The 26,708-nt window shown below is 42.4% G+C and overlaps 1 pseudogene; it reads right to left on the bottom strand.

Moving 5' to 3' along the window:
- Positions 1 to 5,357: 5,357 nt before the first annotated feature.
- LOC146582880 (xaa-Pro dipeptidase-like) lies at positions 5,358 to 26,498 on the bottom strand (annotated as a pseudogene).
- Positions 26,499 to 26,708: the final 210 nt, after the last annotated feature.

Genomic DNA, 26,708 nt, shown 5'->3' on the forward strand with positions numbered 1-26,708 from the left:
AAACAACCTTTTCATTAATGTTGTCAGAAAGACCTGCACCAGCTTTGATCCATGAACATCAGAGAATGCAAAATACAATTGCGTGTTTAAATTACCAGACACAGGCAGACTTGTCCAAAAAAAAAAAAATTGTTAAACCGATGAATGTGGCTGTATCCTGATTTGACATAACATCAATATTCCAGCTATTTCAGAATCCAGAGCATGTCTCGAAAGCAAAAGGCTTGAATAGCAATATTATAATAAAGCTAAAGGAGAGCTGAGGGAGCTCTCAGAATCCATGCATCATATGTGACTATCAATTTGCCTGCTCTCTTTTGCTCACCTATCCTTTATGTATGCAAGATACCCACTTTTCCTGAAGAATAGACTCCTGGTGTTATAGAAATGTAAAAAAAAGAAAAGGTGGAGCAGAGGGGTATCGAAAGAAAAACACAAAAGACAAAGGTGCAACTTATTGTTGGAACAAGGGCCAGTCAGGGAACAGATCAGCCATAAACACTAACAAACATTGTACATTGTGTATGAACTGTTCAGCACTAAGTTGTACTGAAACCTTTGATAGTTAATAATCTAACACACATAATAGTTTCAATAATTGTGTAATTTATCTATTTGTACAGTTATGGCCACAAATGTTCTATCCATATTCACGCATAGTTTGAGTGTTTATTATTTACCAAAAACAATAAATAAAAAAAAACTATAAAAACATGTAAAAAGTGAATATGGCAGAAAATAGAAAATCTAGCCCCCATCCTGAATTTGATAAGGGGCTAAGATAATCGATGGATGAAAGGATGAATGAATGGATGTAAAACCTAGATAATTTCTTCTGTGCTTTTCAGGTCCTTGTTTTTAAGAAGAAGAAGAAGAAAGTGTGTACATTATTGTACTTTATTGAGCCCCGTGGGGAAATTGCTTGTTTGGATCAGGAATAAAACCCCCAGGAACTATTCATTACGCGTGACCTTTATACCAAAAGGTTAAATCGAAATTAGAAGCAACATCTGAAAACACTCCATCCATAACAATGCTGTGCGCTGACAGCTAAAAACCTTATGTTCCATGGATACAACAGAGGTACTAAAAAATGATTAAACAAATTTAGCAAATCGGAGAAAATTGATAACTATCAGTCTTCCTGCTTCTTTTAAAAATTTTCATTCAACACTTAATCTTTTATCATCACATGGTCAAGCACACCAACACTTTTGTGGCTGTTGACACCATAGCAAAGCCATGTAGAGACATAGTTTGTTTTCCCATTCTCCACTGCTTCATTCACGTTTCATAATCATTTAGTGCAGGTTTCACATGCTTCATGACTTACAGTGGAAAAAGTAGAAAAATGAAGTGTTTTGCAGTCATCGACTACTGGGCCAAAACACACCGCAGTTTAAAGTGAATTTGTATTTATTATTAATAATAATAATAATAATGATGGATTGGATTTATATAGTGCTTTTCAAGGCACCCAAAGCGCTTTACAATGCCACTATTCATTCACTCTCACATTCATACACTGGTGGAGGCAAGCTACGGTTTTTTTATCTACCTCGGGAATTTACATCGGTCATTATAAGTGCCGTTTATATTCCACCACAAGCGGACACGGTCACCGCCTTATGCGAGCTGCATGAGGCACTCACACAGCACCAGACACAACACCGGGACGCTGCGCTTATTGTGACGGGGGACTTTAATAGCGCCAACCTCAAACGCGCAGCGCCGAACTTTTATCAACACATCTCCTGCCCCACCAGAGGTGAAAGGACACTGGACCACTGCTACACTACAGTCAAGGACGGCTACAAGGCACAATCCCGCCCTCCTTTTGGCAAATCTGATCACGCCGCCATCTTCCTCATCCCAAAATACAAACAAAGGCTGAAACAGGAAGTTCCGGTTCAGAGGAAGGTCGCGCGCTGGACGGATCAATCGGTGGCCGCGTTACAGGACGCACTCGATGACGCAGACTGGGGCATGTTCAGAAACAGCTCCGATGATGATGTCAACGTGTTTACGGAAGCGGTTGTGGGATTCATCGGGAAACTAGCGGATGATACCGTGGAGACAAAGACTATCACAACGTTTCCCAACCAGAAGCTGTGGGTGGATAAAACCATCCGCGACGCTCTGAGATCCCGCACCGCTGCCTACAACACGGGACTCATGACGGGGGACATGGACCCGTACAAAGCCGCGTCATATAACGTGCGGAGGGCGGTGAAAGAGGCGAAGCAGCGCTACGGGAGGAAACTAGAGTAACAACTCCAACAGAGTGACTCTAGGGGACTAAGGACAATAACGGACTATAAAGCACCAACAACCGGTATGACGAACGCGGCCGTGACTCTGGCAGACGAGCTGAACACTTTCTATGCTCGCTTCGAGGCTGCAGCTAAGGACTCCAACAATGCTAGTGTTAGCGGCGCTAACGGCTGCAGACAGGAAGATACTGCCAGCACCGGAAACGTGCTCGTCATCTCCGAGCATGAAGTAAGGAGAGCCTTCAAGAGAGTGAACACCAGGAAAGCAGCAGGACCAGATGGCATCCCAGGTCGTATCCTAAGAGACTGCGCATACCAGCTAGCTCCTGTGTTCACTGAGATATTCAACATCTCTTTATCTCAGTCGGTGATCCCCACATGCTTCAAAGAGTCCATCATTGTTCCTGTCCCGAAGAAACCCCACCCTGCTTCTCTCAATGACTATCGCCCTGTAGCCCTCACCTCAGTAGTGATGAAGTGCTTTGAACGCCTGGTCAGAGACTTCATCATTTCTTCACTACCAGACACACTGGACCCACTACAGTTTGCTTACTGTCCAAATCGTTCCACAGACAATGCCATCTCTCATCTCCTCCACACATCACTCACTCACTTGGACACTAGAAGGGGGAATTATGTTAAAATGCTCTTCATAGACTACAGCTCTGCATTTAACACCATAATTCCCTCCACACTCACCACCAAGCTGGAGCATCTGGGACTCAGCTCATCTATGTGTCTGTGGATCTCCAACTTCCTAACTGGCAGACCACAGGCAGTAAGGATGGGCGGACCTGTCTCAGCCTCCACCACTCTCAGCACTGGAGCCCCCCAGGGGTGTGTTCTGAGCCCCCTGCTGTACTCTTTGTACACATATGACTGTGTGGCCACTACCAGCTCCACCACCATCATCAAGTTTGCTGACGACACCGTCGTGGTGGGCCTGATCTCTGATAACAACGAGACGGCCTACCTGAAGGAGATTAGGAATCTGGAGAACTGGTGCCAGAGGAACAACCTCCTTCTAAACGTCAGTAAGACAAAGGAGCTGATAGTGGACTTCAGCACTAAGCAGGAGAGGAACTACCAGACCCCCGTCATCAACGAGTGCCCAGTGGAGAGAGTGGACAGCTTCAAATACCTCGGAGTTCACATCACGCAGGACCTGTCATGGTCCTGTCACATCAACACCGTGGTGAAAAAGGCCCGACAGCGTCTCTACCACCTCAGACGCTTGAGAGACTTCCAACTGCCCTCCAAGGTGCTCAGGAACTTTTACTCGTGCACCATAGAGAGCATCCTGACGGGAAACATCTTAACCTGGTTCGGGAACAGCACCATGCAGGACAGACGAGCTCTACAGAGGGTTGTGCGGTCAGCTGAGCGCACCATCCGCTCCGAGCTCCCTGACCTGCACTCAATCTACAGCAGGCGGTGCTGGACCAAGGCCAGGAAGATCGTGAAGGACCTCAGCCATCCCAACAACAGACTGTTCTCTCTGTTGAGGTCAGGAAAGCGATTCCGCTCCCTGAAGACCAACACAGAGAGACTGAGGAGGAGCTTCTTCCCGCAGGCGATACGGTCTCTCAATCACACCACCACACAGTACTGACCCACACATACAGTTCTTACACACACTGGACATTCTGGACATTGTTTCACTTCATTACTTAAATCACGCTGCTGTTATTGTGTATATATTTATTTATATTTCTTCATACATTCTTATATAGTTCTATATTGTGTATTTTGTTGTACAGTTATTTTATTTTCAACTTTAATTTATATATTTTATCTTATTCTCCCAGTTAAATTTACCCTTCATTCTAATTTGTGTTGTACAGTTATTTCATTTTTAACCTTAATTTATATTTTATTCCTTCCTAGTTAAATTTACCCTTTTTAATTTTTCATATTTATTTCCTATCTTATTCATAGCCTTTTCCTTTTTTGTTTTCTTTAGGTCACGAGCAGTTGTCCAAGCATTTCACTACATATCGTACTGTGTATGACTGTGTACGTGACAAATAAAATTTGAATTTGGTTGTAGCCACAGCTGCCCTGGGGCAGACTGACAGAAGCGAGGCTGCCATATCGCGCCATCGGCCCCTCTGGCCCACACCAGTAGGCGGGAGGGTAAAGTGTCTTGCCCAAGGACACAACGACCAGGACAGAGAGCCCGGGGATCGAACCGGCGACCATCCGGTTACAGATACGCTTCCCAACCCCCTGAGTCACGGTCGCCTATTAGTTAATATTGATGCTTAATTTGAGCATAGCATTTTTGATTCTAACTTGACAATGGTTACATTATTTACTTATATAATTAATAGGTGAATGAAGTAAAAAAAAAAATGTTGATTGACTTCTAGCTCAACTATGCAAGGTCTGAGCACTAGTTTAATATTAATTCTTCTCACTAACATGAGTTACAAATAATAGAATAACTGAAGGCCCTAATGTTATTTATAGTGATGTCATGGCTCATGGCATTTCACTTCACATCACCAAGTCCACTTACTGCACAAAAAAGTCACACAAGATTGACAATGAAAACACAATATGAAATTGAAATTTCCCAACATGGTTCTGACACAAAAATAAATTAGTTTTACACCATTAGTTAAAGCTAATTTGTGATTCTCCATAATCATTTCCAGCTCATAAAGTTGTTTATAAAATCTATAAGAATCTAGGTTCTGTTATGACTTTGAATTGATCAAAAATATGTTAAAATGTTAGTTATTCAATTCATTCACTACATGCAACAGTGTCTGACTTGTCCACACCCAAAGCAAGTGATTATATGCAAGTGTGTGTTTAAAGACAAGACAAAGTAAAAAGACATGGAAAGTCAGGCCTGATAGACATATTTTAGAGATAGTTGGGCTTTAAATTTTAAACTCGCTGATGTATTCATGCTTAAAGTGACATTATCCTGTCTTTATAGCTTTTTTCTTCAAAGTTGCACATGTGGCCTTTAGCAAATCATGAAAGAATACCAATCCTGACATACTGCAGTACAAGTATCAAGTGCATACTTTGTGCTGAATTCATTTCTGTATTAGTTGGCCCTATGTTCTGTTACCATATTGGTCCAACATAAACAAAAAGAAGCATACTAATCCCGCCAAAACCAAAGAAGTGAGCCAGCACTTGATTGTTGATGAAGGAGCTCTGGGCAGGGTTAGCCAGCCTGGTCCAGCAGGTGGCTGATTAAGTATGTGCCAGCCTCCACCATGAGAACCATCCATTCTTGCACCAGGTGGCCCATCAGAAGATTCCTCGATCCAGGCTCGTTAATTCACTCAGTGCCCTAAACAGTAAATAACAGTAGTGGTGAATGTACACTGACTAAATTGAGGCTTTTTTAAGCTACAGTACAGTAAAGAAACCAGACTTTCTTGTAGTTTTTATATTGGTCTTTAGCAGCAGTTCCCCAGGATTCCTGAAAGAATTCAAAGCTTTTCTCTGGGTGGTTTTGCTCATTTTCAGAAGAAGGTTTTTGTTTGTTTGTCAAACCATTTAAGAATGATCTGTCATTCAAGGATTGATCTGGCGGCTGTCAGAAATAACGCAGATTTAAGGTATTTCCACACTCGGTTTCTTTTTTTTCCAATTCAATTAAATTTTATTTATATAACGCCAATCACAACAACAGACGCTTCAAGGTGCTTTCTATTATACAGTAGAGCCTACAATAATAGATACAGAGAAAACCAAAACAATCATATGACCTCCTATGAGCAAGCACTTTGGCGACAATGGAAAGGAAAAACTCCTTTTTAACAGGTAGAATCAGGCTCAGGGAGGGGCGGGGCCATGCTGCAACTAGTTGGGGTGAGAGAAGGAAATTATTGTAAATTATTGGTATTTTACTCGGCCCTGAAAATCTTAGAAATATGGTATATAACCAGATTCTTACTCTGGATGGCATTACCTTGGCCTCCAGTAACCCTGTGAGGAACCTTGGAGTCATTTTTGATCAAGACATGTCCTTCAATGCACATATTAAACACACATGTAAGACTGCTTTCTTCCATTTGCGCAACATCTCTTAAATTAGAAATATCCTGTCTCTGAGTGATGATGAAAAACTAGTTCATGCATTTATTACTTCTAGGCTGGACTACTGTAATTATCAGGAATTCCTAAAAACTCCCTGAAAAGCCTTCAGCTAATCCAAAATGCTGCAGCAAGAGTACTGACAGGGACTAGAAAGAGAGAGCATATTTCTCCTGTATTGGCTTCCCTTCATTGGCTCCCTGTTACATCCAGAATTGAATTCAAAACCCTGCTCCTCACATACATGGTCTTAAATAATTAGGAATGCTGATTGCATTCAGCTGACCCCCCCCCCCCCCCAAAAGTGTGTTTCTCTTACTGTTGATTTTAGCTTGTGAAGATTTAGCAGTTCTACTGGAAATACTGTTAACTGTCTTCTTTATTTACTGCATATCAGTACAAATCCCTCCACTGCAGCATGAAACTATTTATGTTCACAGTTCAAACAACATTTTATCTTCCCCTCACTGCTGCCCTCATCCTGAACTTGTTCTTCACAGCTTTGCCTCTTTTTGCTCCTCTCTCACGTCTGCACCATTGGTCTCTTTATCATTGATGGCACATCAATATTCCAGGAACAGAAACGTTTTGATCCTCTACTGTCTCCAGTCTAAGACTGTCCTGGAAATAACTGCTGACTAGTTGTTATATTGTAGGCCACCTTAAGAATTTATGAGTTGTGTTCTAACCTCAGGGTAACCTCCTACATCCTCCACATCAATACCCAGCAAATGTCCAAGGCCTTGGGGCATGATTACAGAGCCCAGGTGGACCTTCATCATGTCCTTCACGCTGCCATGTAGGATGCCAATCTTTACAAGTTCTTCCAGGTGAACCCTGTCAGCCAAGCCGTGCATGTTGGTTCACTTCACACCTTCGAAATACACATTTTTGTCAATAAACAGAAAAAGTGTTAAAAATGTAACTATGCATGTTATTTAAAATTTACTGAATTGTCAGTGTAATTCACAAGGACATTATTTTCAAGACTCCAACTGTATATTTTTCTAACTACTGAAAGATTTTAAAAAGACATCACAGTTATGATTTGTACTTAAAAACAAAAGCATATTTCTATAATATATTATCATGTAACCCTTAAGTTTTTCTACATGACCATTTCCATAGTTGATTAGAAAATAATATAGCCTGGTCTGATCGCGGCCATTACAGCATGTGAAGATTTCAGGATGGCCTCATAGATGGTCCTCTGAACCTGCCGTTAGCTAGGAAGGAGCAGGTGATGTCTGAGGACAGCAATAGCACTCTCCACCCATGTCAAACAGACTGCATATCTTACATGCTTGAGTGCAAAAACGTGTATAGATTTCAGAAGTCACTAAAGGTCACAAGAACCGTAACCATGTCACTTGATGGCCTTCACTAAATATTGTTGAGTGGAAAAATTCCTCATGTAGGAGAAAAAGCCCCCACCCCCCAAAAAGGTACTCACCACATATCTCCATTTGTAATCGTCCTGTCATTAGGAGCCCCAGGATGACCATAATAGATGACAGACGGATTAATGACACTGGTGGGAATAAACAATGCATACATTAAAAAGACAACTAGTAATAAAACATAAATAACTATTAATCTTCAAAGAAGAGAATACATTAAAGCATCAAACAGATTCCAGTCTCTTGTTTTAAGCTCCTAGTTTAACCAGGAAAAATGCTTTCATCTACGGGCAACTAATCCTTACAATGTTCACAATACATGGCCTTTAACACAAAAGGCCAGAACATGATTAACAACATCTCCCAATTTTTCACCCATAATGATGCTGCTAGGTCACAGCTAAAGGGGGGATGTTAATGTATTTTTTTTAATGAGCACGGTTTGTTTTGCCAACAAGTCACCAGGGATACAGAAGAGATGCATGGAGCCTGCTCAACTATGTCATAAACTCAGCATTTTGTGCTCTAAAAGAACAAAGGAACAAAGTATGTGGTGCTCTAATGCCTAGGGCTATGGTCTCAGGGTTAGCTGCTCGAATGTTTGATCAATATGCTACAATCACCGACATTAGACTCCCAAAGACAAAAACACTACATCAATGATCTTTGTTCATTAATTTTTGCACCAGGAGGATCAGACTGAAAATACCTTTTTAACTAACTTAACCTAAAATGGTCCAATTTATTTCACGTTTATATTTACTAAACATCTTCTCGAGATTAATAGATTTTATATTTGAGGAGTCGTTTGTGTGGCTGTATTTTGTTGACAAAGATGGTCCAAAAGTGAAATCTAAACTTTGCACCAGTTGTGCTCAAGCATCTCAACAAACATGGCATCATCTAAAAACTGAAGGCTAACTTTTTGTCTGTCTTAGAGTGCCACATTTGGTGCAGACATAAAGCAGATATAATTAATTATATCATTGCAAGCATTTGACTGATCTAAGTGCAGGTACATCTGTACTTTCTTTGTTTGTATGAAGTCCTTAGAAATAAATCAGGCAATGGATCAATTAATAAATCCTCATGATGCACAGATACACATAAGTAAATAAGTAAATAAAGTTTATTTATATAGCACCTTTCACAGACATGTGTCACAAAGTGCTTTACAAGAAAGGTAAGAAAACACAATACAGTTATAAATACATCATAAAAACCCTGGTCTAATTAAAAGCTTTTTGAAATAAAAATGGTTTTAGCTGCTTTTTGAAGGTCTCCACCGACTCCAGACACCGTAGAAATAGTGCATTCCACAGTCTGAGTGCAACAGCTTGGAAAGATCGGTCCTTTCGAATTCTAAAACGAGTGTGGGGGACCATTAAAAGGTTTTGATTCGATGACCTCAGGTTATAAAAAGAGGTATGTGTACGAATCAAATCATCAATACAGGGAGGGGCCTGTCCCTGTAGTACTCTAAAGGTTAAAACTAGAATTTTAAAATGGAACCTAAATCTGATTGGTAGCCAGTGTAGTGACTTTAAAACAGGAGTCATATGAGCTCCCTTGTTTCAAGTTCACTTGTCCTCTCCTGGAAGAAGAGCACACATATACGAATTGTGACACATTTCTCCTTTAGTGTAGCAGTAGAGTTGGAAGAGACTGCAAAGAAGAAAAAATAATTTTTAGCAGAAGAACTTTTGCTGTCCTTTTCCTGACTCCATGCTTTTTAAGAATTCGTTGAAGTCATTCACTTTTTAACCACCACATTGTCAAGCACAGGAAATACCTCAGTCGCAATACTCCACACCTCACCACTGTGCTCATATGTCCTGCACCACCCTCACATACTTTTCTGCCACTCCTGACTTCCTAATACAATACTACAGTCCCTCTCCTGGTACCCGATCATGTGCTTTCTCTGTATTTACAAAGGCACAATGGCATTGTGATATTCTCTTGATACCTCATATCTTCATGGTATGGCTCATCACTTCATCCATAGTTACTACAGCTCCTCTCATCACCATTGTTCCACTGCACAGTATGTCCACAGGACAAACCGTCTTTCCACTCTTGATCCTCTTCATTGTTGCCCTCACTTCTGCCTTACTAATCCCTGTCCACTTTCTGATTCACCAGCTTTCTCTTATCCATCCTACTCTCTGTTTCCTTCATTAATCAGCTATTAAAGTGTTCCTTCCATCTTTTCACTCATTAGTACATTTCCATCTCAGTCCTTAACCACCCTGACTGGCTGCACCATCCAGCAAAATCTCTTTGTCTAACCAATCAATACAAGTCTTTTTCTCCTTACTTAGTGTCCAGCTCAAATACAACTCACTAATAGCCTCTTCCTTTTCCATTCCCCCTTTGGTATGCTTAGCTTCCCAGTGCTCCTGTCTACTTTCATCATCTCCCTGACTATCCCACTTTTTCTTTGCTAATCTCTTCCAATGAATGCTTTACTGTACTTTTGCATTCCACCACCAAGTTCCTTGCCCTCTTTCCTCTGTCCAGATGATACACCAAAGACCTTCTTGGATGTTTCCCTCATCACTTCAGCTATACTTTCCATGTCATCTGTTGACACTTTCCTACCACCCAGAGCCTGTCTCAGCTCCTCCCTGAACTCTGTGCATCATTCTTCATCTTTAAGTATCTACAATTTAATCCTTGCCTCTGCCTTCACTTGCTCCCCATCCACTGCTGCCTTGCTACATGCACCATTTCCACCACCCTGGAGTCACCTATCTTTTTCAGACTGTGCTGTCTGCATAAGACCAACTCCACTTTTGTAAAAATTACTCTAATTGTACATGCTTCCCTTCTTCTGTCACGGTCTGCAGAGGCAGGTCGTGCGGTGGTGTGTGTAATGGACCCAGGAGCGTACACAAGTGAGTAGACGGGAGTGAGTTTAACAGAAAGCGAGCCTTTAATATGACTGAAGACCAGGAATACAAACACAGCAGGGATAGCGTGGCTAAACTATAACTAAACTGGGAAAACTAATACTGTGACAAACTAAGAGAACTCTGAGACGAAGATGATCACAAAAGACTGATCGTGAAAACATGGGGGTGAGAACACAGACGACGCGACACAGACTGTACGAAACACAGAGACTAAATACACATGAGGGAAGATCAGGGGAAGTGGATGCACACGGGGAACACAGGTGACACTGATAATCATAACAAGACACGGCAGGAGTGAACGTAACACTGATGGGAGATGGGCAAAGTAAAGCAGGAAGTACACAGAGGTTCAAACAGGAGGAGAGAGAGCACGGGGAGAACGCAGACATAACGGGCTGGGGAAAACATAGAATAAAGCACAAAGAGAGACGAGGGCTCATAAATACACAGAGGGGCACACAGGGGGTAAGAGTCACGAAGGGAAAACACATAAGGAACAACGTAACAGATCAACCCAGGAAGCATGGCCTAAATAAAGAACAAAATACAAAAATACATGAAAACTAAGAATACTGGGCCCACATGGCCCAGGACCATGACACCACCCCCCCCTAAAGGGCTGGCTCCCGACAGCCCAAACCCGAGAAACAAAACACAAGCGAAACAGAAAACACCCCACCCAGGGCGGGAGGCGGGGGACCAGGACGGAGGGAACAAAACGAACCAAAAACAAGGAGCACGAGAACAAAACTGAGTCCACAAATACACAAAAGAGTCCAGAACAGGAAGGCGAATGTCCAAAGAGGCCCGAAGGCCAACCCGAGAGGCGACAACACAAAAGTCCAGTCCAACCGTTCCGGAGGCCGGCGGAAGGCAGCGGCGGCGGCGAAGGCGGAGCAGTTCAGGGGGCCGGCCGCGCGGAAGGCAGCGGCGGCGGCGAAGGCGGAGCAGTTCAGGGGGCCGGCCGCGCGGAAGGCAGCGGCGGCGGCGAAGCAGTTCAGGGGGCCGGCAGTGCGCAAGGCAGCGGCGGCTCTCCAGTGTCAGGCGTACTGGCCGAGGCCCGGTGGGCGCGGGACCAGTCAAGGCGGGACCAGACGAAGCACAGGCTGAGGCGGGACCAGACGAAGCACAGGCTGGGGCTGGGCCAGGCGACGACTCTGGGGCTGGGCCAGGCGACGACTCTGGGGCTGGGCCAGGCGACGACTCTGGGGCTGGGCCAGGCGACGACTCTGGGGCTGCAGCAGGCGAAGCACAGGCTGGAGCTGCAGCAGGCGAAGCACAGGCTGGAGCTGCAGCAGGCGAAGCAGAGGCGGAGGCTGGACCAGGCGTAGCAGAAGCAGAAGGTGGCTGGATGGGCGGCTCGGGCCCTCCAGCTGACGTGGCATGGTGCTGGACGGGCTCCTCGGGCCCCCCAGCTGACGTGGCATGAGGCTGAACGGGCCCCTCGGACCCTCCAGCGGAGACGGGAGGCTGAACGGGCCCCTCGGACCCTCCAGCGGAGACGGGAGGCTGAACGGGCCCCTCGGACCCTCCAGCGGAGACGGGAGGCTGAACGGGCCCCTCGGACCCTCCAGCTGACGTGGCATCTGAGGAGGCCCTGGGGAGAGTCTTAAGCTCAGAAGCGACTGGTGAGGCAGCACATAGAACACTGTTAGCATGACAAGCTTTGAAAACATAATTTCTCAGGTCATGAACACTTTCGGTAACTCGAGTAGTAGATGCCAACTCCCTGTCGGTATTGTCAACACAATAGTTCATGGTAGGATTGCACATAAGTCCGTAGCTGGATTCAGAGTCACATAAAGAGGCAGGCATGCTTATGGCTGGCCTAACAGTCTGCGACTGAGAAGCCGTAGCATCAGAGCTCACGTTCCTGTGCATTTGGTCTTGAGCACTGTCTGCAATCCCACCATCAGGGAATACGGAACTAGACTCCACTACGATCTGCACGCGGGGGTAACACTCCGTCTCGGCTGTACGAGTTTGCTGCAGTAGATAACAGTCTGAGGCGGAGAGAAAGCTCACGCCATTCCTAGCAGGCTCAGAAGCAGACTGTACAGTCGACGTGTGAATCCCTTTCGCTGTCTCATGAACCTTTGCTCCATGTGGTGCGGCTATGGGAGCAACACTAGAAAAAGTCCTGGATTCTACAGGGTCAAGAACGTTGTCTGTGGTTTCGTTGTGTGGTTTTTCAAAACAGTTACACACAGTCCTTTCATTATCACAACACTGCTCTGACTGGCCCTCATTCGTAACTAGAGTTAGGTCAGTCACAGCATGGGTGTCTATGAAATCATGATTAATGGTAGAGCAGTCTTTGGCACCAGTTTCTTCATAGCTGGGCCCACAAAAGGGCAACCCAGTACACTCCACTATATCAGGTTCATGAGATGAAAAAGCACAGTCACTCACCTCCGTTATAAGAGGAGTCTGGGGCAAAACTAGGACGGGTGCTGACTGGACAGCTGCTGCCCCCACCTCTTCAGAGACTTCAGCACAGTACAAACAGTCTTTAGTTGCTCCTTGAGGAAAGCTAGACAGTCTCTCTTCAGACTCGGTAAATGGTTCACGCAAAGTTTCAAACCTGGCATGAGGTGGCTTGGTAATCGTTAAATTATCTGAGGTAACAGGATTTAATTCTTGATCACCCACACAACTAGGACTGCTCGCTAAGGATGTCAACACATTAAATCGAAAGTCGTCTGATACAGAATACTTTGAGTCTGACCCCTTACTCCCAGCATCTTTCATTATTCCAGAAAAACCCACCGATTGCAGGCTCACTGTGTGAGACATAACGTCCTCATCACTAGTTACCTCAGAAAATCCCTTTGACTTGAGGTCTTTGGCTAAGGGGCTAGATACGACGTCAGAAACTGAGTCAGGGGTACTCACGGCTGGATGGCTGATGGGAGTTAAAGCCTCAGATGGCATTAACTGAGGGACCTCCTTAGGGTGGGGCTCAGAGCGCCGGCGGCGAGAGTGCCGCTTCTTTCTATCCGTGGAAGCGGGCGGGGTGAGCGGTGGAAGTCCCTGGCAACTCCGGGGACCCCCAAGAGCCAGTCGAGTTCCCCGGAAAGAGCGCTCGTCATGATCAGGAGCGAGCCACGGCTCCCTCCCGAACTCTTCCACTAGCTGTGCGCCTGCGGCGTGCTGCTGCCCCTCGTGATCGACGTCCAGGACCCCCACAGCGTCCGCGGGACGCTTCGTGGAGGGCGAGACAGGACGTAGCAGTGCGCGATGGCGGCGAGAACGCCGCTTCCCCCTTGAAGCGGCTGTGGACAAAACCTGACTGTCCCTGGCGACCGGCTCCTCGTCCTCCAACCACATCCGTGCTAGAAAGACAGCAGGGGACGAGTAGTCCGATCGGGGCGGCGAGGGCGGGCGGCAGGTGCGAGGCGGGGAAGTTGGCGAGAACTCCTCCTCGGGGATGAGCCAGGGCTTCCAGCGGAGCTCGTCCTCGCGATACGCCCGTAATACCTGCTGCCGCTCCTCCTCACCAAAGTCAATAGCAGCTGGCATCTCCTTGAGCCGCGTAGTGCAGTCAGGCGATGGCGAGGAAGCGGAAGCCGATGGAGCGTGAGCCGAGGGTGTGTCGGCGGTGAGCCACACCGTACCGATTCTGACCGCTTCAGGCTCACGAGGCAGCGGGGAAACAGAGCTACAGCATGGCTCAGGCGACGGCTCACGCTTACCGGGCAGCTGCTGTCGCGGGCGGAGTTGAAGAGTGGAGGCGAGAAAGTCTATGATGAGGGGATGCAGCGCCTCCCATAACCAGGGGAATGCGGACACGCATACTCCGGCTTGGCGGGCTAGCTCAACCCGTTCCTCCTCCCCGGAACACTGCAGCCAACCGCCGCATAGCGACTCCACTGTCCGAATGATCTCCTGGTCTTGTGACGCTGGGTCCGGCATGGTCGCGTCGTACTGTCACGGTCTGCAGAGGCAGGTCGTGCGGTGGTGTGTGTAATGGACCCAGGAGCGTACACAAGTGAGTAGACGGGAGTGAGTTTAACAGAAAGCGAGCCTTTAATATGACTGAAGACCAGGAATACAAACACAGCAGGGATAGCGTGGCTAAACTATAACTAAACTGGGAAAACTAATACTGTGACAAACTAAGAGAACTCTGAGACGAAGATGATCACAAAAGACTGATCGTGAAAACATGGGGGTGAGAACACAGACGACGCGACACAGACTGTACGAAACACAGAGACTAAATACACATGAGGGAAGATCAGGGGAAGTGGATGCACACGGGGAACACAGGTGACACTGATAATCATAACAAGACACGGCAGGAGTGAACGTAACACTGATGGGAGATGGGCAAAGTAAAGCAGGAAGTACACAGAGGTTCAAACAGGAGGAGAGAGAGCACGGGGAGAACGCAGACATAACGGGCTGGGGAAAACATAGAATAAAGCACAAAGAGAGACGAGGGCTCATAAATACACAGAGGGGCACACAGGGGGTAAGAGTCACGAAGGGAAAACACATAAGGAACAACGTAACAGATCAACCCAGGAAGCATGGCCTAAATAAAGAACAAAATACAAAAATACATGAAAACTAAGAATACTGGGCCCACATGGCCCAGGACCATGACATCTTCTGGAAATTGCATTACCTGTTACCTCAAGAAGATTATTACAGGTAATAGTTCCTCTCACATGGTAAACAAAAACAAGTCTCATGGAAAGCTACTCTGACGGCAGAGTATTGAAAGTCAGCCAAACTAAAATAATAGCTTTTATAATAAAATAAAAATAAGCATGAGCCAAATAAACCGAAATATCATTTTAAATTGCTTTTCTGTGTTTTGCTCTAATGTCTTGGCTTGACTAAAAGCCATAGGCAGCTAATTCCATATATACATTCACTGTATTGTTGTGTGCGTTCACACACAAACACACACACACACACACACACACACACACGCACGCACGCACAACAATACAGTGAAAGTGTCTGCATAACATCTACATAGGTTAATGTGGAATAAATCCATTTGCTTGTGCTTCCATGTCTTGTCACTAAACACAGCCCTTACATCTTTCTAATGTAAAATGTAAAAAATAATAGTAATATTCCCATTTACCTCTCTATTTCATATTTTTCTGCCCCCCTATTTTTAATTAAAAAAAAGTAACTATATGCAGTTATCAAGCTTGAAAATTACTTGTTTCTGTTTTTCCTAAAAATGATTTCCAATGAACATTAAAGAAAGACGTAAGGAATTGCTTTAGTGTTAAAGTTTATTGGTCAAATATTATCACAAGGATCCTAACACCTTGAATCCTTTCTTTTTGAAATTTTGGTATGTTCAAGGATGGTTTGTTTAACTCAGGAGGATCTAACCATTTTGTGGGCTTCGCTGGAAATCCTGTTGGTGTAGCACAGGACCTCCAGCTCCATATGAGACGGCTACAAACAGAAGGAGGAGTAACCAGCTGTCTCTCTGACCAGTAAACTCAATGCACATTACAGTGAATCTACAGCCATGCAATAAATAGAAAACAACTCTTACACTTAAAGAAAACTTTCTTTTTTCTAAGAGGGGGCCCATATTCCTGTCTTTTGAGGAAAAAATTGTTGCGATATAATTTATGGAGTCAACAGTTTGTGTCAAAGCAAAAGTGCTTGTTTTTGTCTGTGACAGGTTCAGATGCAATCTTGAAACTTGCAGACACAATTAGTTTTTACAGCTTCTCTAGTAAGCAGACACATCAAATGGGAAGTTATGCACAGCTTTTCACATGCACAAAAAAAATGTAATATGTAAGTAATGTATAACAAATAAGAATATGTTGGTGGTTTATTCTGCTTCAAGTATCCTCAATAGAGAGCTGTCCCAAGTGGCTGATCTTTGTGTGTACTTTAAGTGATATATAACAGAGTTATTAAATGGCACAGAACAAGCATTTATACTTTGACACGGTCAATTACCCAGCAGGATTACATATATACCACATTGTGGATTACATTATAACACAATCAGCAGCTATTTTGCAGCTGCTGATTGTGGTATTCAAGCTCAAAATGACACCGATTCCACACACCCAACAGACATAGTTTGAAAAAAAAATGCCAACACTGAAATAAACCTAATATAAACTGCTAAAAGAGGAATGGTGCAAGGACCATGTGTCACACAGCTTTTAAATGAGATCTTGTCATTCCAGTGGAAACTTTGTAATCGACTGCTGCAGAACTGATGAAAATGTTTCAGTCCACAACTAATGTAAGTTTTAGACCTAAATCAAATTTTTCCTGTGCTTGCTGATTCATACTATTATATTTTTTTTGTGTGCGCATGTTGTAGCTTATTAATGAAGCGAATTAAAGTTTTTTTTCCCACAAATGAACAACATAAATAACACAGGGCACTCACCCCAAACACAGGCAGTAGTTAACGTAAAAGGGAAAGAAAGCCCATGAAAAGATAGCCATGCAAGCTGGAGTAAGAAGAGGGGGCAGAGGGTTCAATCAAGCCCTGCTTCCCAGGAGGTGTGCCTGAAAAGCATTCCTCCTCATTTTAGAAAATGTCAATTCATCTGGAGGGTGCAAACCTTAATGCCAAGGACAACCAGGCAAGCACGAAGTCCATTACATCTACACCGACCCACTCATAAATTGAGAGGAAGGGGAAAAAAAGAGACGTCTATAAGAGAAGTCACTGTTTTTGATAGCAAACACGCCATTACCCAACTGTGCAGCTATAACTGCAGAGGTTCGTGAGAGTCTGACTAAATACAATCTTAGGCAAAAGCTTTTTTATTCTTATCTTAAGTGGACTTCTTCAGTAATACATTTTAATTACCTACCATTGCATTCATGAGTGGGTTTAAAAGACTGTTGTCCACTTGGAAGCTAATTAAAAAAAATAAAAATGAAAATGTTTTACTGCTGTTCATTATGTCTTGTCTTGCAAAGCACTTTGTAACATTGTTTTTGAAAGGTGCTAAAAAAGTGTATAAATAATAAAAATAATAATTAAAGTAATAATCAACAAACACGAGACAGCTTGGTTAACTGAATTACATTTCAAATTTAATTAGTCAGCAGGAATCAGTATATCAAGTTTTCTGCAACATTAGTTAAAAAATAAAAATAAAAACATCCATTACGAAAGTATAATTATGTTGATAGTTATCTTGCTAGTTGGTGAAATTAAACATACTAACTCCATCAAAGGAGGCAGATGGTGAGGCAAATGCACCCACTATCTGTATTCTGTCCTCACTGCAGAAAAAAAATACACAGACAAATAAGGTATTATAGTGCCATGTTATGCACTCAAAAGTTTATACAGCATTAAAAAAGTTTTTGGTGTGTATGGTTAATTTGTTTTTTTGAAAACTAAAAAAAACAAATGTGATATTAGGGCTTAAACAAAGGTTTTATATATATATATATATATATATATATATATATATATATATATATATATATATATATATATATATATATATATATATATATAAATGAGTTGGGAGCCAATTTAAAGTAGCGTGCAGGAGGGTGATTAGTGCAAAAATTACCAAATAGTTGCACACTTATTTTCAGTGATTGGTACATACCAGTGTGAGGAAAACTGCTGGTTTCAGGACACAACATCAGCTATCTGCTGTTCAGTGCAGCAGAATTAACAAGAACAAATTTTCTGCTACTTTCAGGCTGCAGAATAAAGGTCATTTTAGAAGGAACCATTGTGCCTATGTGGCCTCTCTAGCACTCAGCAGCACACTGAATGATATAACTCAAAAGACTTTATTACTCCTCTGCCAGCAGCCTAAATGTCACCTAATAGATTCCTAATTCAATGCACACAGATAATAAAGTGATATTTTAGTACTGTTACTATTATTAATAATAAAGCTAAAATTATTTCTTGTATTTACTGTATTCCAACCCTCTTTATCCTCAAAATCTAAAATCCATTCATCCATTCTAGCAGCTTAACTTCAGTTGTATTAAAGAAGGCAGATTGATTTTGAGTTTTGACTTAAATAAGGGAAGAGAGCCAATATTCCAGAAATCTGCAGGAAGTGAATTTCAAAGTTGAGGGGGCAGAACGGCTGAAAGCTCTGTGCCCCACAGTGGTGAGTTGGGCAGAGGGAACAATAAGGTAAGAGGCGGACAAAGACCTAAAGGAATGAAAAGGAATAGTAATGTGGACTAAATAACATAAGTAGGGAGGGGCCAGGTCACAGATACTTTTGAAAGTGAGAAGTGATATTTTGAAAGGCAGCCAGTGAAGCAGTTGAAGAACAGGGGTGATGCGCTCTCTGGAGGGTGTGCAAATTATGATCTGGGCTGCAGAATTCTGCCGGAGTTTCAGTTCATGAAGGGACCTGTTAGGGAGACCAAAGAGAAGAGAATTACAATAATCAATCCGAGAAGTGACAAGGCTATGGAAAAGCATAGCAGCAGCATGGGGCTGGGAGGCTGGGGACGATTGATGTTATCTAAGTGGTAGTAGGCGGATCGGTGATGTGATTAATATGAGACTGAAATGTCGAAACTGTCGAGGATGACACCCAGACTCTTAACCTGAGGGGAATGAAGGATGGAGGAGTTGTCAATATTAATGGAAAACTTGTGGGATTTGGTTAGTGTGGAAGCTGTGCTCATGAGTAGTAGTTTTATTACTAATGAGTTTTAGAAAATTGGAGGAGAACCATGATTTAACCTCCATGAGACAGTCAGAAAGGGAGATGGGTGGAAGGGTGAAATTGGGTTTGGAACAAATATACAGGTGAGTGTCATCTGTGTGACAGTGAAAGTTAATGTTGTATTTCCAAAATATGTGACCAAGTGGAAGCATGTAAATAATGAATAAAAGAGGCCCCAATACTGAACCCTGGGGCACACCAGCAGAAACAGAAAATGAACCTGAAGAGTAAGATTTGAGTTTAATGAACTGAGAGCGATCTGCATGATATGAGGTGAACCAGGCAAGGGGGGTATGATTAATGCCAATGAATGCAAGTCTTTTCAGAAAGATAGTGTGAGAAATCATATCAAAGGCCGTTTTAAGCAGCTTATTATTATTTTTTATAATAAATGCAATGAAAGAGATTTGATGTTTTCCATGACAGAATCATGTCTGTCACTTGAAGAACTGAAGATCAAAGGCATTCGATTCTGATTTTCAGCCTTGTCCCTTGCACACAGTTATTTCTCCAGATTCGCTGAATCTGCTGATGATATTATGTACTGTTGATGTACTGTGCAATAGTACTGTGCAATGTACTGGTTTTTTTGGGGGTTTTTTTGCCTGTCCCATTTGGTTCTTTAGCCGTCAGAATTGTTGTCTGAAGACCAACAACGATACCCAATGGATTTATTTTGCCAAATGGATCATCATGGCATTGCCGTATTGGTCCATTTGATCGACCTTTGTTTTTATTATTTATTTAATTTTATCTTCAGTTGTTACAGACGGGACAGACATGAGTGAGGGATAGGAAAGGGAGAAAGAAAGAGGAAGGAAAAGAAAAACACCTGTTGAGAGAGAAAGAATAGAAAACAAGCAAAAAAAAACAAAGCAACATACTAAACACAACACCATCGCATTAATCTAGCTAAGTGTAAACAGCAGTAAATACTAAATATTCAATGTTGTTGTGCAGCACGCAGGACAGACAGCACACAATGTGCTTTGAAGTAGCAGCCAAGAAAGGTGTGATTTAAGTCTACGAACAGTGAACACCCGTGTGCACACCTGTGTGGATCAGCGCGCTTGTATTCAAATGGTTTCCACATGTAATGGTCTGCAAGAGGATGTAGAGAGCCATAGCCCTGTCCCCCAGGGCATGAAGCAGGCATGGAGGAGATCCAGGCCCCAGACATCCAGAGGCCCCAGAGTGCGAGAGCCCAAGGAGGACCACCGGAGGGGCATCCGTGCCACCCTCATGGGAAGGGCTAAGGATCCCCAGACGAGGGGTCACCCAGTAGCCACCGAGCAGAAGCTAGAGGGGGCTGCACCGGCGTGCCCGCCGGCTCTGCCGGCAGCCAGCTGTGCCACAGTGAACCAAGCCGCAGGCCCAGAGGCCGGAGGCCTGAGGGCCACCCGCGCCCCGGAAGAGGCCTGACCGAACGACAGGCACCAGGCCCCGCCAAATAGCCACCGGGAGTGAGCTGGTACATACCTGAGCGCCCAGCCCCGGACACCAAGAACCACCAATGTACCGACCCCTGAGGGCATCGGTCACCGGCAGGGAGAGTGGTGAGGGGAGATAGGCCTCCACCCTTTGGAGGGCCTGGGAGTTCCCAGAGAGGTGGAGTCTAAGACCCGACCTGTGCAATGTACTGTTGATGTACTGTGCAATGGTCTTCATAATTTTACATTGAGGAACTTAATTCTGAAACTGTTCCACAATTTGGAGATGAAGTATTTTGGAAACCGATGAACCTCTGCCCATCTTTACCTCTGCGAAACTCTAACAAGTCCATCCCCAAGATGCTCTTTTTTATCTTCCGTTATGTTACTCTTCTGGTGCCAATTAATCTAATTAGTTAGCAAAATCTTACTCCATCTGTTTCTTTTAAGTATCAGCCTTTTACAGCCTTTTGTTTCCCCCCCCACCCCAACCTTTTTTTAGACATGTTGCTGCAATCAAATTCAAGATGAACTTGTATTTTTAATGAAATAGTAAAATGTCTCACTCGTTGTATGTTTTTATTTACATTCTGATCATCTTTCCAACTTTTCTGGCATTGGGGTTATAGTTTATGAATGAAAAACCGTTAATGTTAGCAGTAGTTGTAAATCTAAGGAGTAAAACACACATCAGTCAACTAAAGCAAGATGAAAGAACTTTGAAGTCCACGGAATTCTTTCAACAGCTTATTTGCAGCCAAGAAGGCAAATGTAACCTGATGGATGTAGAACTGCATCTATTATTTAAGAGAGCCAAAGATATGGAAACTAAAAACACTCTCCCAAAAATAAATAATAAAGATGAAAACCAAATACTTTTACATCACAAATTCAAGTATTTAAAGGTAAATTGCCAGAATTTTAAGCAGGGTATTGCCCTGAAGTATGTGTGCATGAATACCAAGTCTGAGCACTGCCTAAAATATTCATGACCTGCTTTGGATAAGAAAGAAATATTGTCCTCCTCTTGGTTTGTCTATAAGTAGCACTGTCACATGAATGCTGAACACCACCAACTCTGTCTTTTCTAGATCTCAGCTGTGGGTCATGCAGTTTACTTTTTCCAATTTTACTTGCTGTGTTTAGCTGGTATTACTTCATGGAAAAACTGGCAGATGAGTTGTGTCTTAACTTGTGATTAATAAAGGTATCTAACACCCAGGCAGGTACGAAGATGTAAAATCACCTGAAATATAATCTGAAGAACAAATCATCAATAGGACAAAGTTTAAATATGGAAATAATTGTAAAATTATGTGATCATTTATTACCAATTTATAGGCAAATTTTCGGCCGTCAATGCTCTTATATTGTACTCTGCATATATTTTATGATTTGTTAACATGAACACCTCCAGAATAGCTCTGGTGCTGTCAATCCACCAGTACAGCTCCCCTGGGAATCTGCTGTCAACACTGATAGACATAATCGTTTTCCCAGTCTCTCAAAACATGCAATTACAAAGAGCCTGAACTTGATTGCATTTTTCCCACTGGGCTGCCAAAATGAAGCAAATTAAATTCCACGTTACAAATTTAAATAATAAAATTCAATATAAAAGTCCCCTAAGAGTATTGGTGGTTGAGATCTTTCACCATTGTGCATTCTAATGAACTGTTGCACCAAACGGATTGTTGCTGTGATGCTCCATGTGATTTGGGGGAGCCAAAAACTGGGTTGTGAACTGTCCTCTGGGATTTCACATCATCCTACAGAAATATCAGCACAGGTCCCTATTATCATATCACAGGTGATCTTAAACTTTTAAATGCATGTTCATTTAAAATTTCAATAACATGACTTTCTCACAAGATATAAATGAAACGGGACCTGCCATAACAAGGCATGCATTCATGCCTACTGTAGAAGAAGTAGCACAGTGAGGATTCTTTTTCAAAAGCAACATCAGCATTTTTTTTTTATTGAAAGTTTTGTAATTATGACAGTCATCCACATGAAAAAAACAAAAACAGTAAAAAAACCAAACAAACAGCTCATGATCATCACTTCACCCTCATGGTGTGTTTAGACCAAACACAAATCCCTCTTTTCCCATGATTACATATAGAGATACAAAATTTGAGCCTCAGTCATCTTTATGGACCACCAGCCCTGTATCATTCAGCTTTGATATGAAAACAGAAAAAAATAGGAAGGGAAAAGTTTGTAAAATCAGAATTCATCATATATCTCACAAATTTTCATTTCTGTGCAGATTGTACCTTCTTATTTTCCTTTGGCTTTGCTAAAAAATAACGTCTTATTGCAGATTATATTCTGCCACTGAGAACCTCATAAGCTCTTTTATAAAAAGGTACTTTAATTTAGCAATACACACAAACAAACAAACAAACAAACAAACAAACAAAAAAACAACACCCCCCCCCCCCCCCAAAAGAAAAACAAAAAACAAAAAAAACAAACAACCAAACAAATAAAGATACTATGCACTAACAATAACATAATGGCACAGTGAAACCCGCAGATCAGGTCCCATGTCGTTAGGTTTTTACTACTGTCCGCTCAGCACTTTAAAGTCCATCCCTGATCATTTTCGGAAGGGTATTTCCAGTCTCTTTTATAAACTACCTTAAAAAACAAAAACAAAAAAAAACGTGACCACGTCCTTAGTAGACCTTCCATCTTCCAGTAGTTGCATGAATATCTCATCCCACGTTACCACCTTCAACAAATCTCTCCCACTTTCTCCAGTTTTTATGAAATTGGTCCATTTTGAGGTTAAAAAAAAAGTACGTTTTTCCATTCTATATATTTCCTCCATTATTCCTATCCAATCTTTCTTTGTTGGGGGCTCTTTCTCCAGCCACCTCCTGGTAAGCGCTTTTTTGCCAGCTCCCAACAGGATGTTTATCAAAAATTTGTCCTTTAAGGAGGCTGCTGATGGGATATCGCCCAAGTACACAGTACAAAAATCTAAATTTAGTTTGAGACCACTCACCACACAACATCAGCATTTTTAAACACATAAACTTCTGAAAAATGTTAGGAGAATCAGATTATTACACTTTTTGAAGTTGCCCTTTATGACAGCCCCAGGCCTTGTGTCAGTCTTGGTTTTTGGGCCTGCCTGTTACCTCCTTATTTTTTAGGTCTTAATTGACAGCTCTTCCATTCTAATAGAGGAAATTATTTCAGCTGCTTGGGAGCCCATACAAGCCCGTGGCCTTCCAAGATGTCTCTCTCACACTCTCCCTCTCTCTGACTGATCCCTTTCAAGCACCCAGATGTGTTTTGCTTTGTTTTGTTTTTTTTGGTTTGCTTTCATTTGCTTTGGTTTGATTGTGTTGTAGTTATCCCTAGTTTAAGCCACACATGCCCTTAGGCTAACTCCTATTCTCTTTCACATTTTTTATGATTATGATTAATACATTTTGATGTGGTGAATATTGTTCCTCTTTGGAACTCCCTTCTTTATTATAGTTTAAATGAGCCAGGCATAACTTCTCACATGTGGCACAGAGCAAGAAATGGCATATATCAGCAGAGCTGTCATAACTGAAAATAGTGCATTTAATTTAGGCTCAGATGCTGCCTGGGTAGAGCATGCAGGAGGCAGAACACATCAAGGCCACCTGCTATTTGTGAATACACCCGACTATTAACTGTACTTTTCACACATCAGTATAATTATACATCATACTGACTTTGTACCGGGGAGCTGAAAGGTTAGACTGTTTAATCAATGTCCTTCTAAAAGCAAGTCTCACTATTCATCTTGAACAGCTCTAGGCACCAATTTTGATTCATTATCTAAATTACCTTTAATTTAAATAGTTACATGGATATAAAAACTGATGTATAAAAGTCAAATATGATAAAAGTTGTTCAAAGAGTTTCTTACCTTTGCCCCAAATTAAGGTTGTAAGATGCTTTGACCACACCAGAGAGGCTGGACTGTAGAACCAACACTGACAGACTTACAGGTGAAGTACACCTCATCAACAGCATACTTCTCCCTCAAGTGCTCTTTAGGAAAGATCGTGTCAAAAAATGAAAAACATAAAACCGACAAAAACAAGTGCACTTAGCAAACTATACACATGAAGTCAAAGAGATTTTAAGAGGCTCTCTTAAAACCAAACTGATGGGTTATGTTATAACTTTGAAGTCCAGTTTTGAGGACAGAATTCGGAGGAAAAAAATAATGCAGAAAAATAGTGCAGAACATAAAGTGCTTACCAAATTACTTTTGAGTGACAGTTATTATTATTTTTTTTATAATAAAATGACAAAAGATTCTTTTACGTTTATAGATAAGGGAAAAGCAAATGGTCAGATGGTCAGTATCACATTATAATGTTGATCATCTTAAACACGTTAACAATCGATGTGGAGCAACATTTATTTAATCCATAACGTGTCACATTCACAATTTTTAAAGTGGAGCGATCAAATTTGCAATTTCACATAATTTTGTAGTTATTTAAGTAAATAAATACAAATGTACTGTTCTATGTGAACTTGCAATTCTGCAGCAGTGCTGTAGTCAAACAGCCCTGAGGCAATTTAGGTAATGATACCAAATATTAAATTAAATTTGGCAATAATAATATTGAAGGTTCAGCTCACTGCTATGGACTAGCTGGTGATGGTGTTGGCCTTGTACACTGCTCTTTGAGGATCAGTGTGACTCACTTTCCAATCCAAGCAGCATAGCTCTCGGGCAGTTTAGGAACAAAAAGAATGGAGTCCACATCAATGGCTCCTAAGCAGTGAGCCTCAGTCACTCCAAAAGCCCGGTGGAAGAAAGACTCCTGTACAATTCAAGAATCAGTTACAGGATTAATGAGCTAGCTTTGTTCAAAAGAAATATAAGAGCTTCCCATTGTCAGGCCACTTGTGACATCAAAAATAACCTTCAATATGGCAACTGATGTCTGTTCAAATTCACGTGGTGGAAAACCCAAGATCATCGCATCCACTTAACACACTGTTTACTGCTACAACTACACATGTTTCTTTTCCAGCTATTTATTTATGAGTGACTTATGTATGTATGTATATATATGTATATATTGTACTATTCTTAGTTAGCGTATTGTCTGTCTTGTCTTAATGTTGGTTTATAATGGAGCACTGTAACAAAAAATAATTTCCCCCAGGGATCAATAAAGTATTCTGATTCTGATCATACAGATAAGTGATTCCTATACAATGTGCAGGTTGGTCTGCATACTTGTGACAGAGTATGGTTGATTATGAGAACTGGAGAAACTTGCAACTTGACTTTCACCAAGTGAGGTGTTTATCCACTCAAATCAAATGCACTCTGGGTGATCAGACACAACCAAGAGCAAGAAAGAATGAATAAAACCAAAATTACAAAGTACCTACCTGTCTAAAGAGGACATCTGCAGTACCTCTGTGCCTTTTCTCCTCCCTGCAGCACCACTACTGACTTTGGCATCACACTATCTTTGGCTTTCAGCCCCTGGCACAGTCACCATCAGTTCTCGGTAAAAAGGGCAGAGAACACCCTCAGGGTGTCATTGCCCAGCCAGTAGACAGGTCTGAAAGGACAGAAAGACAAAATATCTCAACGTGGCTCAGGGTGGAGTAGAGAAAAGGATTCATAATTGAAGTCTAAATTATAACTGTCCTGTATCAAAGAGCACAAGCCTGCAAACACAATCACCACACTGACCATGCTGCTTGCATCATTTACTTATTCTCTGATATCCTGATATTTGTATCACACTAAGATTAAACTACTTTTAGCTGCTCCCTTAAATGCGAGTGGTCACCACAGCATGCAGTTCTGCATATTTGTCTTTGCCAGACTTTTATGCAAGATGGTCCTCCTAATGCAACACCCGAGATATGATTCCGTGTTGTCTTCTGATTTTCTCACAATAGA

The sequence above is a fragment of the Mchenga conophoros genome, linkage group LG1 (genome assembly GCF_057382185.1).
Source record: "Mchenga conophoros isolate Kocher_MC1m ecotype Shallow Benthic linkage group LG1, M_conophoros_male_GT1.1, whole genome shotgun sequence".
In the NCBI taxonomy this organism is placed as follows: Eukaryota; Metazoa; Chordata; class Actinopteri; order Cichliformes; family Cichlidae; genus Mchenga; species Mchenga conophoros.